General features: G+C 36.4%; 1 pseudogene; it reads left to right on the plus strand.

Annotated features, from left to right (window-relative positions):
• The first annotated feature begins 10,711 nt into the window (after window positions 1–10,711).
• Window positions 10,712–12,779, plus strand: LOC149226159 (scopoletin glucosyltransferase-like; annotated as a pseudogene).
• The last annotated feature ends 271 nt before the right edge of the window (window positions 12,780–13,050 follow it).

A 13,050-nucleotide genomic window follows, 5' to 3' on the forward strand; every position in this document is an offset into this window, starting at 1 on the left:
CAGCTCCATCGATGAAGAATGTTGAGTGAGGTTTGATTTCAAACTTCTTCTTGGGACGAGCAGATTTCTTAAGACAATACTTTGATCGGCCCCAAAGATAGAAAAATTTCATCTGGCTCTTCGAAGCTTGAAACCACAAGTCGTGGAAGTGCTACCAAAAATCCATAACCAATTCATGTGGAGCCTTCCATTGCTGTAACAGTTTTTGGTCATGATGATCTGGATCAAAATGATAGAAAGTGTCTTCAATGAGATCACAAAGGTGCTCAAGTGAGTGCAAGCTGTCAGCTGGTAGGCTGAACAACCATCGAAGTGGAGATTCACGAAGTGTGTATGCAAGCGGCAAGCTGGCCTATTCATCAGAACACCCATCTTCCTCATGAAGCATGGAAATAAAGTCATGTAAGTACTCAGGGCAAGCTTCTTCGCCTTCACCATCATACATGTAACTGGACAAGTGATCGAAAAACTCCCTTGTGATGGTGACATCTTCGTGATTCGAGAAACATCGCAGAGGGAGAAGAGTGCATGAATCCATGAAAGATATGCAAAGGTTCAAAACTGGATGAGATGACACAACTTTTCATTTGGTCCTCCTTATAACACCAAAAATATTAAGGGTGTTGTACCTGCCAACATGTCAGGGGATCTCCCCAATAAGAAGTCCCAATTAGACCTCAGACCATTTAGTGTAGGAGTCCCAACAGTGGGTCATACGGTAATGCCTTTACCATGATTTCACACAGAGGCAAGCAAGATAACTCCGTTGGTAGCAATGGTGTGACAGATGTAGTAAGACAAGGAAGATGCATGAGAGGTTCTAACACACTCAGGGTGAGGTGAGTGCGACCCTTGGAAACCTATAATAGTACTCAGCTTGGAATGGAACACACAAGAAAAGATGCATCACAAGATGGAAAGCAATTTAGCAAGCAATCCAAAGTGATGCTTAAACCAATAGCACATTTCAGAAAGATTCACACATACTTATATAAAATAGTCCATACATGCATGTGTAAGCAAAGAATACATATATCATTTAGAGTAAACTGGATAGCATAGAATACAATACAACATATGCATGAAATGTGTTGGCTTTTTTATATTAAGAAGTGTAAGTTCCGATCATACAATACATCCATGTCCAACCACTAGCTCTAATAGTGGAACGTTACAGCCACAACCCCCTGCTCCTCCAAAGAGATGTACTAGCTCTGCACAGTGAAGAATCCAAGGTTCATTACAATACTATCCAATCTCTCTCTAAGATAGTCTTATCAGAAGCTTGGCTGACCAAAAGCCTATACAATGAGTTATGATGGACTATTTATAGCAAAGGGTGGGGTGACCCTTGACACTCCCCTTTGAGATAGTTCATTTACCCTCATGACACTTCATCTACTCTATGATTGTTACATCCAACTATCGACACTTGAACTTCCACTTGACAAGACATTACATTACAATGCACATGTGCCCATGTGAGACAAAATGGCTTGAGCAAGCCATGCAAGACATCACCAACACTCGAAATGTTGTGGTGAGACCAACTCTTTGACATGCTTGTGATGGTTGAAGGTGATGAGCTAATTCCAAGCTGGGTTGTCCATGACAGTGTCCATGTGCTCAATGGTGACATGTTGTTGAAGTGAACTCTTGCCTTCGTTGCATCCGGGTGGACTGATATGGTTCCTCCCTCCAACTCGTCTTCTAGCATACACATGGTCTTCCAGTTGCGGCCAAACCGATAACACACTGATGCATAGTGTCCATGTTGATCTTCCAGTGTGTGCTGGTGGGCATGCACATCAACTATCAACTACATGTTCAACTCCAGTTGGACTTAATTCTTGTCTTCTCCTTGGTGAGTGTGCTGAATGGGTGGGATTCCATGTGTGCGCACAATGACATGCATGTTTTTGAATCCCTTGCATGCAATCAACAACACTACTCACCATGTTGGCTCTGTGCCAGCTGTTGGGATGGATCTATAACCTATACGGGTGTAATTTCATCTATGGGTGCATGTTGTGCCCCCTGTTGTCCCTGTTCCTACTACAACTCATTTGCTTGTCTATGAAACTCATGTTCTTCCTTGAGTTTCTGCTTCAGCACATGCAACTCCTTCTTTGTTCCATTCTCTATCTTCACACGATGTTCATGTTGCACTGTCACTTCATAGCCTCAGCGTCTAAAGTTTCCTTTATCACCAGTGGATCTACTTGAGATTGCAACTTTGTTCTACCTCTGTGTTGTCATCAACCTTCCTCTTGCATTCATTGCATCCATTATGCTACCTTCATCTACTATTCATGATGGTGCTTGCTGTGATGTTGTTGCCATCATATCTTAATGTCCTTGACTAAGAACAACTTGATGTCTTTGTGGGTAGGCAAGTCCATAGACACTTGATTGACTGCATCCCCAAGTGTGCTCTGAACGTTGTCTTCGACTCTGCTCTCTTAGAAACCATTGTACCTATACTGTTGAGAGACATATGAACACCTGTGATACTTGGAAACATGGAAACACTCATGGCAAGCAATCTGTCAGTTGAAAACCAAAATGAACTTGAGAACTAACTTGCAACATACATTTGTGACTGATCATGAAGTTTGCGTAATTTCCACCGGGAGGTTGGGAGACTAACTACCAAGACTGTGCAAGGCATAATTTGGGCTATTGGGAGGCTGACTAACTACTAGAACTATGCAATGCACAGTCCAGCATGGTTGCTGACTACTGAAATTGCGACATGCGTAATCTCAGCTGGCAATGGTGACTGCATTGCGCAATTTTCTGGGCCAATAGTCACTGTCCCTCAAAATTGCGCAATGCAAGACTGGAGGACAGTCACTGGGCATAAATGAGCATTTCCTAAGAGGAAGGCAATGCCTTCCCTCTCCGAATTGCATAATGCGGTCTTAGTGAGGCAGAGTCTAGGTCAAGGCTACCAGACTTGTCGACAAGCAACTGAAAGAGAATGGATGGAGATTTTGAATGTAAGCATAAGTAAATTATCATTCATGCAAACAGTGAATGACAGATTCAGAAAACAGAACAACATGCATGTGGGTGAGGCGTGTCGTCGAATCGGCGACTGTTCATGAAAACAGTTTCATGCATGCGACAACAATGAGATGTTAATGAAAACTGAAATGGTGCTAGTATAGGCTATTATGTATCAAAACGATAGCAAGCTCTCACTAAAATCAAGAAGATAGTGTTCATACGAATTAAAACACAAAAAGCACTAGAAATGCAACACAAGACATGGAAAACGAGCTTACCCCAAAACACCTATGCTGAATGTGCTGACAAATCTTAGATGCAATGTGGAATGTCATAACTACAAGGTTGATGTGAGGAATGAGCTCTGAAGTGTCCATTTGATGACTTTTGATAAAATCGAGGCTATGACATGCATGCCACAAATCTAGCGAAAGCGACAGTTAGTAGGAGGTTTCTGAAATGATCCTTGCATGTGACCTCCAACCGCCAAAAATAGATCTCTGAAACAAGGGATGTCTTTGCATGTTTCCGTGGGAGAATCAGCCCATGCATGCAAGTTTGTTTCGCTCAGTCACGGAGGGAATCGGTCAACTTAACTGCACATGCAAGAGGCTACTCAACTACTGGGAGAAAATGCATATTTCTGGCTGAGAGCTGGGATGGCTTCTCAGAAGATTTGTGCAATTTCTGGGTAGAGAAACTGACTTTTGCTCAGATTTGCGCAAATTTTGGGCTGAGCAGCCTAGCTGTGAAGGATTGTACAACTTTCTGTGTGAATCTTGCTTAGCAGAATTGTGCAATTCTGGGGCCCAGTAGGCTGCTAGTCAGGGTTGCGCAATTTCTGGAGGGAAGGTTGGTTGTCCTCCACATTTGTGCAAATTCTTGAAGGCGCTGCTTAGCTTGCTGTTGTACCAATTCTACATGAACAACCTATGAGGGGAATGCATCAAGGTTTGACTAATAGGTTGTCTTTCTGCAAGAAAATCATGGGAGCTTGTGTACTTGACAAAGCAAGACATGTTGTTATGAAGGTTGGTAGGGAGTCTCCAAAAAGAAGCTAAGGAAAAATTTTGGAGGGTGGTTGTAGCTGCTACAACAAGGTCTTATCTCTTTTACCTAGAACTTGTCATCCCTCTCATGTGGATCTAAGTCCTAGAATGGTAAATCCCAAACCACATTTTTTACCCTATAAATTCAATGCCTCCCATAGAGTCTAGCTTGGCTTTTGGAGAACCCTTTCTATGCCCTCATGTTGCTGCTTTATGCCTAGGGATCCATTATCCATATATGCATTTGAGTTGTGATTTAAGGCTTTCTTCGTGGAAAAGGAATGGCAAGATAGTTGGGAGACATCTGCAAGGTCAAGATCAACAAGGGTTGTATCTTCTCCTACTTTCATTAATATAAAAAGTGCTTTGTTTTCCTATACTTATGTCTCATTTATACATATGTAGAATAATGCCTTCTTGCCTCATTATTTAGAGATGTTAGTATATGCTATTTGTATATCTTGGTTCTCTTGCTTGTTTTATTTGTTTTGTAGGTTCCACTTTTAGCATTTGGATTTGAATTTGGTGCTTACAAGCAAGGAGAAGATGAGAGCTTGAATTGGATTCTAGGTAAGTCTTTCCTCCATATTTTAAACTTCTCTAAGGAAATCAGTCTTTTTGTCCACAGAAGGAAATTATCCGTTAAGCACCCCTAGTGTGCCGGGGCTAGGAACCCAAGCTGACATTTCCTCCAAAATCTTAGAATCCAAAAGAGATTGTCTTTCCTCCCCTATTTGGTACTCAAGCTTACGAATTTCCTTATGGGTATTAGGTGGAACTACATTGATGTAGGTGGTTTCTAAGTCATGGGAAAAGTGTCTTGTGCCTCATTACCCTAACTAAGAAATTCCAATTCCCCCCTTCTACTCCTCATTTTGTCTTGGCACCATCAAAGAGACTCGAGGAGTAGATTTATTTTCACTGCAATTACTCTCTCTACCTACAAAAGAACAATGTGATGGACTCAACCCACCTTCTACTAGCTGAGGATACCAGTGGAACAAAAAATGTAATTTCACCTTAATTAAAATTTTGTGAATAATTTTTAAATTATTGAAAATTAAAAAAAAAAAAATATTTTATTGAAACTTCATTTAATATAAGTAATTGGAAAAAAAGATATTTTTTTGTCATCTTATAAAGCTTCAGATGAACTCCAATAGAATATTTAATTCTTTAAGTATATTAGATAAAAAATATTTCTGTTATTAACAATTTCAATGTGTTTACTTTTCATTATTTAATATTTCAAATCTATTTTTAAGTTTTGATATTCAATTTTTGAATTGTTGCAGATAAATAAGACAACTTTTGAAATATCAAATTTGTAAAAGGTGCTAAATCACAATAAAAATAAATAAAAAATAAAACCAAATGATTTTCAATTAATTCAAGAGAATATGAATGGCAAGTATAAATGTTCTATTTCTTTTATTTTTTCTAATCATATTATAATAATGTGGCAACGTAATTTTTTATAACTTATAATTTTAAATTATTTATTCGCAACCATTAAAATGTGTAATTACTTGACAAAATTTTAGCTAAAATTAATTGGAAAAACATTCACTAAAAATAATTTAAAAATAAAACGCCTAAAAAAAATATGACCAATAAGGTCTTCTCCTCTCACATCCCTCTCTCCTTAACTGCATTGATTAGGCCTTTCACTATGCGACCTTGTCCTCAAATCCATCTTGAAGTTGCTTACCTCATTATCTTGGTCAATGTTCATGTCATCTCTTCTCACATCTCTCTCGCTTGCACTCACTTACCTGACTATTTAAATGATATAGCACAATGAATAATAAATACGATAGGTTCATACATTACAACCAAAAAACAAAAATAAGAATCACAATTATTTGTGATTCACAATTAAACCCCTAACAAAGTATGAGAACTCGTTTTTTTCAAGAAAAAGTAGAAGTAGTAGATAATGGTAGTCGAATAATCATTTTTAAATAGCATGGAAAAATATTTAAAGGCATTCCATTTATTTTTTAAGATAATTTTATTAATATTATTAATATTTTGAATATATATATTGAAATTCAAATATAAAATTTTAAAACAACATATATATATATATATAATTTTATTTTATTTTATTGTTTAGATATATATTTTATATAAATAAATTAAATAGTAAAAAATATTATAATAAATTATATATAATAAGTTTTACTAGCACAATCAGTCGAGGATTAGTTTCGTTAGCAAAGCAGCCCAGCATCGAATATCATGCAAGTTGTTGCGCTCATGCTAGGGGAGGTGTGGCTGAAGCCAGGTGCAATCCCCGAGTCACTTTGATAACTTTGACAACTTTAATATCCCTAGGTGTCGATTATGTAAAAAAGCACAAATAACTTAACAAACCAAAAAAAATTATATATAAATATTTATTATTTATTATTTACAAAATTATAAAATAATTTTTTTATATATTATAAAAATTAATACAATATTTTTTATTTAAATTACTATTAGAATAATTTTTTTTTTTTTTTTTTTTTGGCATGTGGTTCACGAGCACCCTGGTCAGTGAGTGATCGCTACGTCCACGGAAAAATCTAGGCGATAGCTAGGCTAAATCGCCCCTCAGCCTACTACAAGGCCTGACCCCAAGGGCTTCGGGTGGATTCGACCCTGTGACCTCCCGATGGCGAGGCACGGTTTTTGACCAACTGAACTAACCCTTGGGGCTAACTATTAAAATAATATATATTAATATATTTCCATATTTATTTTTGCACTATCAATATTCCTATGACAAATGCTCTTTAAATGGGATAAATAGCTAAACTCCAAACTTTGTTTAATCTCAATGCTTACGCACTATATTTATACATTTTTCTTTACATGCACATATACAATGAAGGACTTCTTTGTATATAAGCATTTTAATGATAAATTAAAATATACGAAATCAGAATATAATTTATATAACTAAGATATATTAAAAAAAAAAAATATTAGTGAAGCGAATATATTAAAAAAATTTAAAATATTCTAAATCATTATAATAATATTACCTATTTAACATTTCGCAAGACTTAAAGTTAATACAACAATATTCATAAAAATTGACAAGCATAATTACTTAAGATTTCGCAAGGCTCAAAACCAATACAAGAAGAAAATTCACAAAATTTCAAATGAGTGAAACAATATTACGTGAATAATATTTCACAAAACTTGAAAATAATAAAACCATATTCATATAATCTCACAAGTACAAAAATATTCTTAAACACAGACATTACAAGAATATTTATAAAGGCATTATAAAGACATTATAACTCATTATGTCACTAACAAAAATTTAAACCTAAATAGAAAAAATAACAACCACTCCATCTCATTACTCTAAATAACCTTAATTAAAATTTCAAATATTATTCTATTTAAAATAAAAAAGTTTCCTTTACTTCAACTAATGCACATTACACTTTGTAAACATAAATCTTCATGGGTAGTGAAACATAATATGTCACTAGATGGCTACATGCATATATCACGTGATAGCTTCGTACATAAAAGGATCTTTTTTACCGAGATCTTATTATCATAGTGCCATATGGTTGGATTAATTCAATATTAAAATATTATAATGTTATGAATGATTTATCTCATTTTTAAAATTAATATAAATTATCTAATTTATACTTTTTATGTTTTATTATTTAATAGTAATTGGTGTTAGGTATACCAGATGAATAATGATATTATTTAATAGTAATTGGTGGTAGGTATTAAAGATGAATAGTCAGAGTATCTTAAATTAATTTTTTTATATGTATTTTTAAAGTTAATGGTCAATATCATAGTATCATAGTTTTATCTGGAAAGATAATTTAAAATAAAAATGTTTTTTTTAAAATAAGTATTATGAAGAATTTAATGGTGTATATGTTTGGTATGTTTGATAAGATTTAAAATTATTTAAATTGCATCTTTAGTATATAAAATATCAAATTCTATATAATTGAGTATTTGTTTTATGTTTTTCTTTTTCTTTTTATCTTAATTTACAATGCCAATTTTAGCCCTATAATATGCCATAAGATCATTATAGAAAAGGACAAAGTGAAAAAGAATTAAGAAAATACCATTGTTGACATCTTGTCTCGTGATAATGCTTTTTCTTGTGGTCCTTCACATTTTTCTTGATTGGAATCATGTTTTCTCTCCTACTAACATGAAATTTCATGGCCACTTACCTTAGACATGAGGTGATAAACCATTCATCATTGTGAATGGTGCAATCTACTAAAACACATATTGACTGATTATATCTTAATTACATCAAACAATTTTTTTTAAAGTGAGGTTCTTGCTTTAATTTTAGTCATTTTTTTTCATTTCATTAAGAACTTCCACCCATTGACAAATAAAAAACTACCACATCATGACGTCTCTAGGTTCAACTACTAGCAACTTCATCATCCTCACCTACCATCAACTCCAAACTATTACTATTATTGTTCATGTTCATTTCATTTTCCTATATCTTCCTTTATCTTCAAATAAAAAAGGCATATCTCACTAAAGCATGTATAGTTGATTAGGTATGAGGATTTAGCATTTAGTGTGGCCCTAGTGTTCATTGTAGCTTGACTATGGTCGTCATCTTCTTAGGTCCAATTAAGAATTTCCACCTATTGATACATTGAAAATTGCCACATCATGATGTCTTTAGGTTGAAATACTAGCAACTCCATCATCCTCACATATCATCGAGTCTGAATTGTTACTCTTATTGTTCATGGTGATTTCATTGGATTATATTCCCTCTTATCTTGAATTGAAGAAACCATATGTCACTGAAGCATGCATGGTTCATTAGGTGTGACGATTCAACACTTAACATGGCCATTATGTTTATTGCAGCTTCATTTTGGTCATTGTCAATGATAGGATATGCCTTGGTAAGGTCAATAGGGCATCCTTATATAATATATCTTGTTATGTGTAGATAGCTTGAGAATACACTAGAAAAGAGAGGCATAGCTACACACTAATCAATTAGGTTAATGCCATTACAAGTTGCTTACTTGCAACTTGCTTTGATGTCTCTATTGCTCGTGGTAGTATGATCAATACCCATGCTTCTACAGGTGATAAAAACTAATTGATGCCTTGTCCAATATAAGTACATGTACACTACTTATAGTGAATATCCTAACATTCATACCAATGTATTTCCTAATTAACATATTTGTAATCATGGTCATAAAGAAATAAATGCACATCAATTCTCAAATATAATAATATCAAATCTATGCATTATGGTTTCCCTAATCAATTATTTTAAGTGTTGAATATTATCCTATATATGATAGTAGAAAGCATGATCAATAAAATCTTAAAAATTTAAAAATATATTTGTAATCACTAATTTTATTGTAAAGTTGTAAGTTAGACATCCTTGAGATAACATATAACATAATGATTCTCTTCTAACCTCTCTTTCTCTAATTTACATACCATTAGAGACCCAAAAAGACAATAAAATAAGTTAAAAACTATAAAACATTTAAACTCCAAAAAATTCTAAAACATAATTAACAAAATAAACCACAAATTATTATTAAAAAAAATATCAGTGTTCCTTTACAACATATCTACCTTATATTCTCTTTGGCCTTCCTTCTCTTAGGAGTATGCTAGATCTATTTATTATTTTTTAAATGTCACCGTGATTGATGGCCTTCCGTTATCCAGGCATTAACTTGAGGACAAAAATTAACATTCAATTGACGGTATTAGGCCATCCTTATGCATGGTTTATTGTCGTTTTACATTCATAATTGTACTTAAATAAAATTTTATAAAACAATTTAAAAGCTTTAGTTTTTATTTTTATTTATTTTTAAAATTTATTTGATAAATATGTGTAAACATAGTCACGTGTTCACATTAATATGTTCAATTTAATAGAAGAACATCATGGCTTCAGTGCATCTGATATGTTGTCAGCAATTCGTGTCAAAGTTCAGTAGATCAAATTTTGTGTTCAGAGTTTTTATTCCAAAAAGACAAGATATAATTCACATACATATCATCTAAAACTGAAATACATTCTATGCATGATGAAATACATATTTACATCTTATATTAAACTTCAACTATTAGCATATACTTCATAATTATTTATTCGGCAGGTATTACGTCCGCATCGCAGCCTTGTCTCTCGTTGAATTCGACGACCATGCTACCGTAGAAAATTTGAATGGCTCTAGATTCAAGTTCTCGGTATACGATATGAAAGTGAATTTCATGCTGCTGAACAAACCAAATTATTGGAAAGAGTCGAAACAAAAATCAAATGCAATGGCTCTGGATTCAAGTTCTCAACATACGATAGTAAAGTGAATTTCATGCTGCGGAACAAATCAAATTATTGGAAAGAGTCGAAACAAAAATCAAATGCAATACCTTTTTCTAAGGAATGAATCGTAACATAAAACAAAGACATCTCCCTTTCAACTTTATTACGATTTATTTATTGGTGATCGTGATTCCTCTGTGTCTCATTTATTGAATTTATCATTTATGTGGGTCAGCGATTCCTTACAATCTCATTTATTAAAGCCTCATTTATTACCAATCCTTGAATTTAATGCTCTGCTCTGTCGGACACAGTATAATGTTGATGGAGTAAACTGTAGCAATCATAAGGCGACTGCTTCCGTGCAAAAGAGTAACTCTGCTTCTGCGGAGGAGAGAGAGCTACACAGCATATTCTGTTGGGTTGCTTTTTTTATTTGGATTTAGTGCACAACTCTGGTTTTAAAGTTTATTCTTATGTGTGTGATTGTTGTAAGTTAGATCCAGAGAGGCCATAGGGGAGAGAGCTACACAGCATATTCTGTTGCGTTGCTTTTTTTATTTGGATTTAGTGCATAACTCTGGTTTTAAAGTTTATTCTTATGTGTGTGATTGTTGTAACTTAGATCCAGAAAGGCCATAGGGGATTTCACTGATCAGGTCGCTTTGCAGCGTCGGTTCATTGTGTTTAGTTGCTATTATTGCAGTTTTCTAATGGGAAAAGGGAAAGCGCATGTCGTGGTGGTTCCATCATTGGCTCAGGGCCATCTCATTCCATTCATGGAATTGGCCAAGCTGCTCGCCTCGCATGACCTCTCAGTTTCGTATATAACAACACCGGGAAGCGCCAAACGGCTCCAGCCTCAGGTCCAGGGTTTAAATCTGGATCTCCGGCTGGTGTCTCTGCTCTTGCCTCCCATCGACGGGGTGCCCCCGGGAATCGATAACTCAGATAACGTTCCCGTTCATGTCGCCGGAATACTCTTTGTTTCGTCGTATAAGCTGGCCGGGCCGTTCGAACAGTGGCTCAATGAGCAGACGAATAATATTAAGGAGAATACTGACGAGGTTGCCGATTCCTTTCCTCCTCCGGTATGCATTATCAGCGACATGTTTACGGGATGGGTACACGGCTCTGGCGCCAAGTTCGGGATCCCCACCGTAGTTTTCCATACGTCAGGAGCATTTGCTATATCTGTCATGCACTCTGTGATTACTTATACGCCGCAGAAGAACGTGGAGGGAGACGATGAGTTTTTTGACGTCCCACACCTGAGCTTCGACCTGAAGCTGCGCAAATCTGATCTGTCGGTGATGATGCGTGATCCAGATTCGGATCCCATGCAGAACTTCGTTAAGGAGGAGATTAACCGGAGCATGGAGGGCCGGGGCATTATTTTTAATACGTTTTACGAGTTCGATTCCTTAGGGATCGATCACATCAGAAAGCTAACGGGGAAACCCGTATGGAGCATCGGTCCCATTCTCCCTCCCGCCGTTTTCGATGACACCGGGATCGGTCGCGAAAGCATCAATAGCAGGGGTAAGGCGGCGGACATGGCCGAGGGGAGTGCTTGAGGTGGCTGGATTCTCGAAGTCCTCACTCCACGGTGTTCGTCTGTTTTGGGAGCATGTTTTTTCTCAACGAGAAGCAGATCCACGCGGTGGCTGTGGGGTTAGAGGCGAGCGAGCAGGATTTCATCTGGGCAATCAGAAGCCCGCAGATGGAGCCTAAGCCTAAAAGTACCGAAGTGGGCCTGCCCGAGGGATTCGAGGAGAGGACTCGCGAGAGAGGACTGGTAATATGGGGGTGGGCGCCTCAGCTCCTCATTCTCTCCCATCCTTCCATCGGCGCTTTCCTGACTCACTGCGGGTGGAACTCCACTCTGGAGAGCGTAAGCCTGGGAGTCCCAATGATTACCTGGCCCATGTTCGCAGACCAGCCATTTAACTCTAAACTCCTGGCAGAACGCCTCGGGATCGGCATACAAATATGTCTGGACATTAGCTGTGTGCCCGATGAAGAGGAAGTGCGAAGAGCAGTTACCATGCTTCTGGCCGACGAAGAAGGAGAAAACATGAGGGCGAGAGCTCAGGAGTTGAGGAAGCTTGCGAAGATAGCAGTAGAAAAAGATGGTTCTTCTTATGCTAACTTGAAGTGTTTTGTTGAAGAAATGCATGAGCTGCACCAGAGTCCGGCTGCGGAATCAGAGTTGACACCAGAGCTAGGCTGCGAAACATGAATGGTGCCAATGGTGTCCTCACGTTATTGAACCTGCCTCTGTTGAATTGTAGTTTAGCTGTTTTTATCGATATAAGCTTACGCCGAATAGTCTCTGCTGAACTGTAGTTTTAGTAGTTTCTATTAATATAATTAATTCTGAAGAGCAGAAATGATCGAAAATAAGGTTCCGAGACAGAGTCTTGGGTCTCATATCTTATTATCATCTTATTATCATCTCTAATGCAATAAATTATTTTAAATTAAAGATATTTATGATAGGAAGATTGTTGGGATATGAAAATCAATTATGGTTAAGTATGGTCAATTATGGTCTAACATGACATTGTAACAAACTTTGTTTCTGTAAGAAAATCAACCATATTTTCATGTGGCATTATGACAAGGATTGTCTCAATATGAGATTTAGCCATG

This window comes from Pinus tabuliformis, chromosome J (assembly GCF_031772625.1).
Source record: "Pinus tabuliformis cultivar Carrire ecotype Pingquan chromosome J, CPIR1, whole genome shotgun sequence".
In the NCBI taxonomy this organism is placed as follows: domain Eukaryota; kingdom Viridiplantae; phylum Streptophyta; class Pinopsida; order Pinales; family Pinaceae; genus Pinus; species Pinus tabuliformis.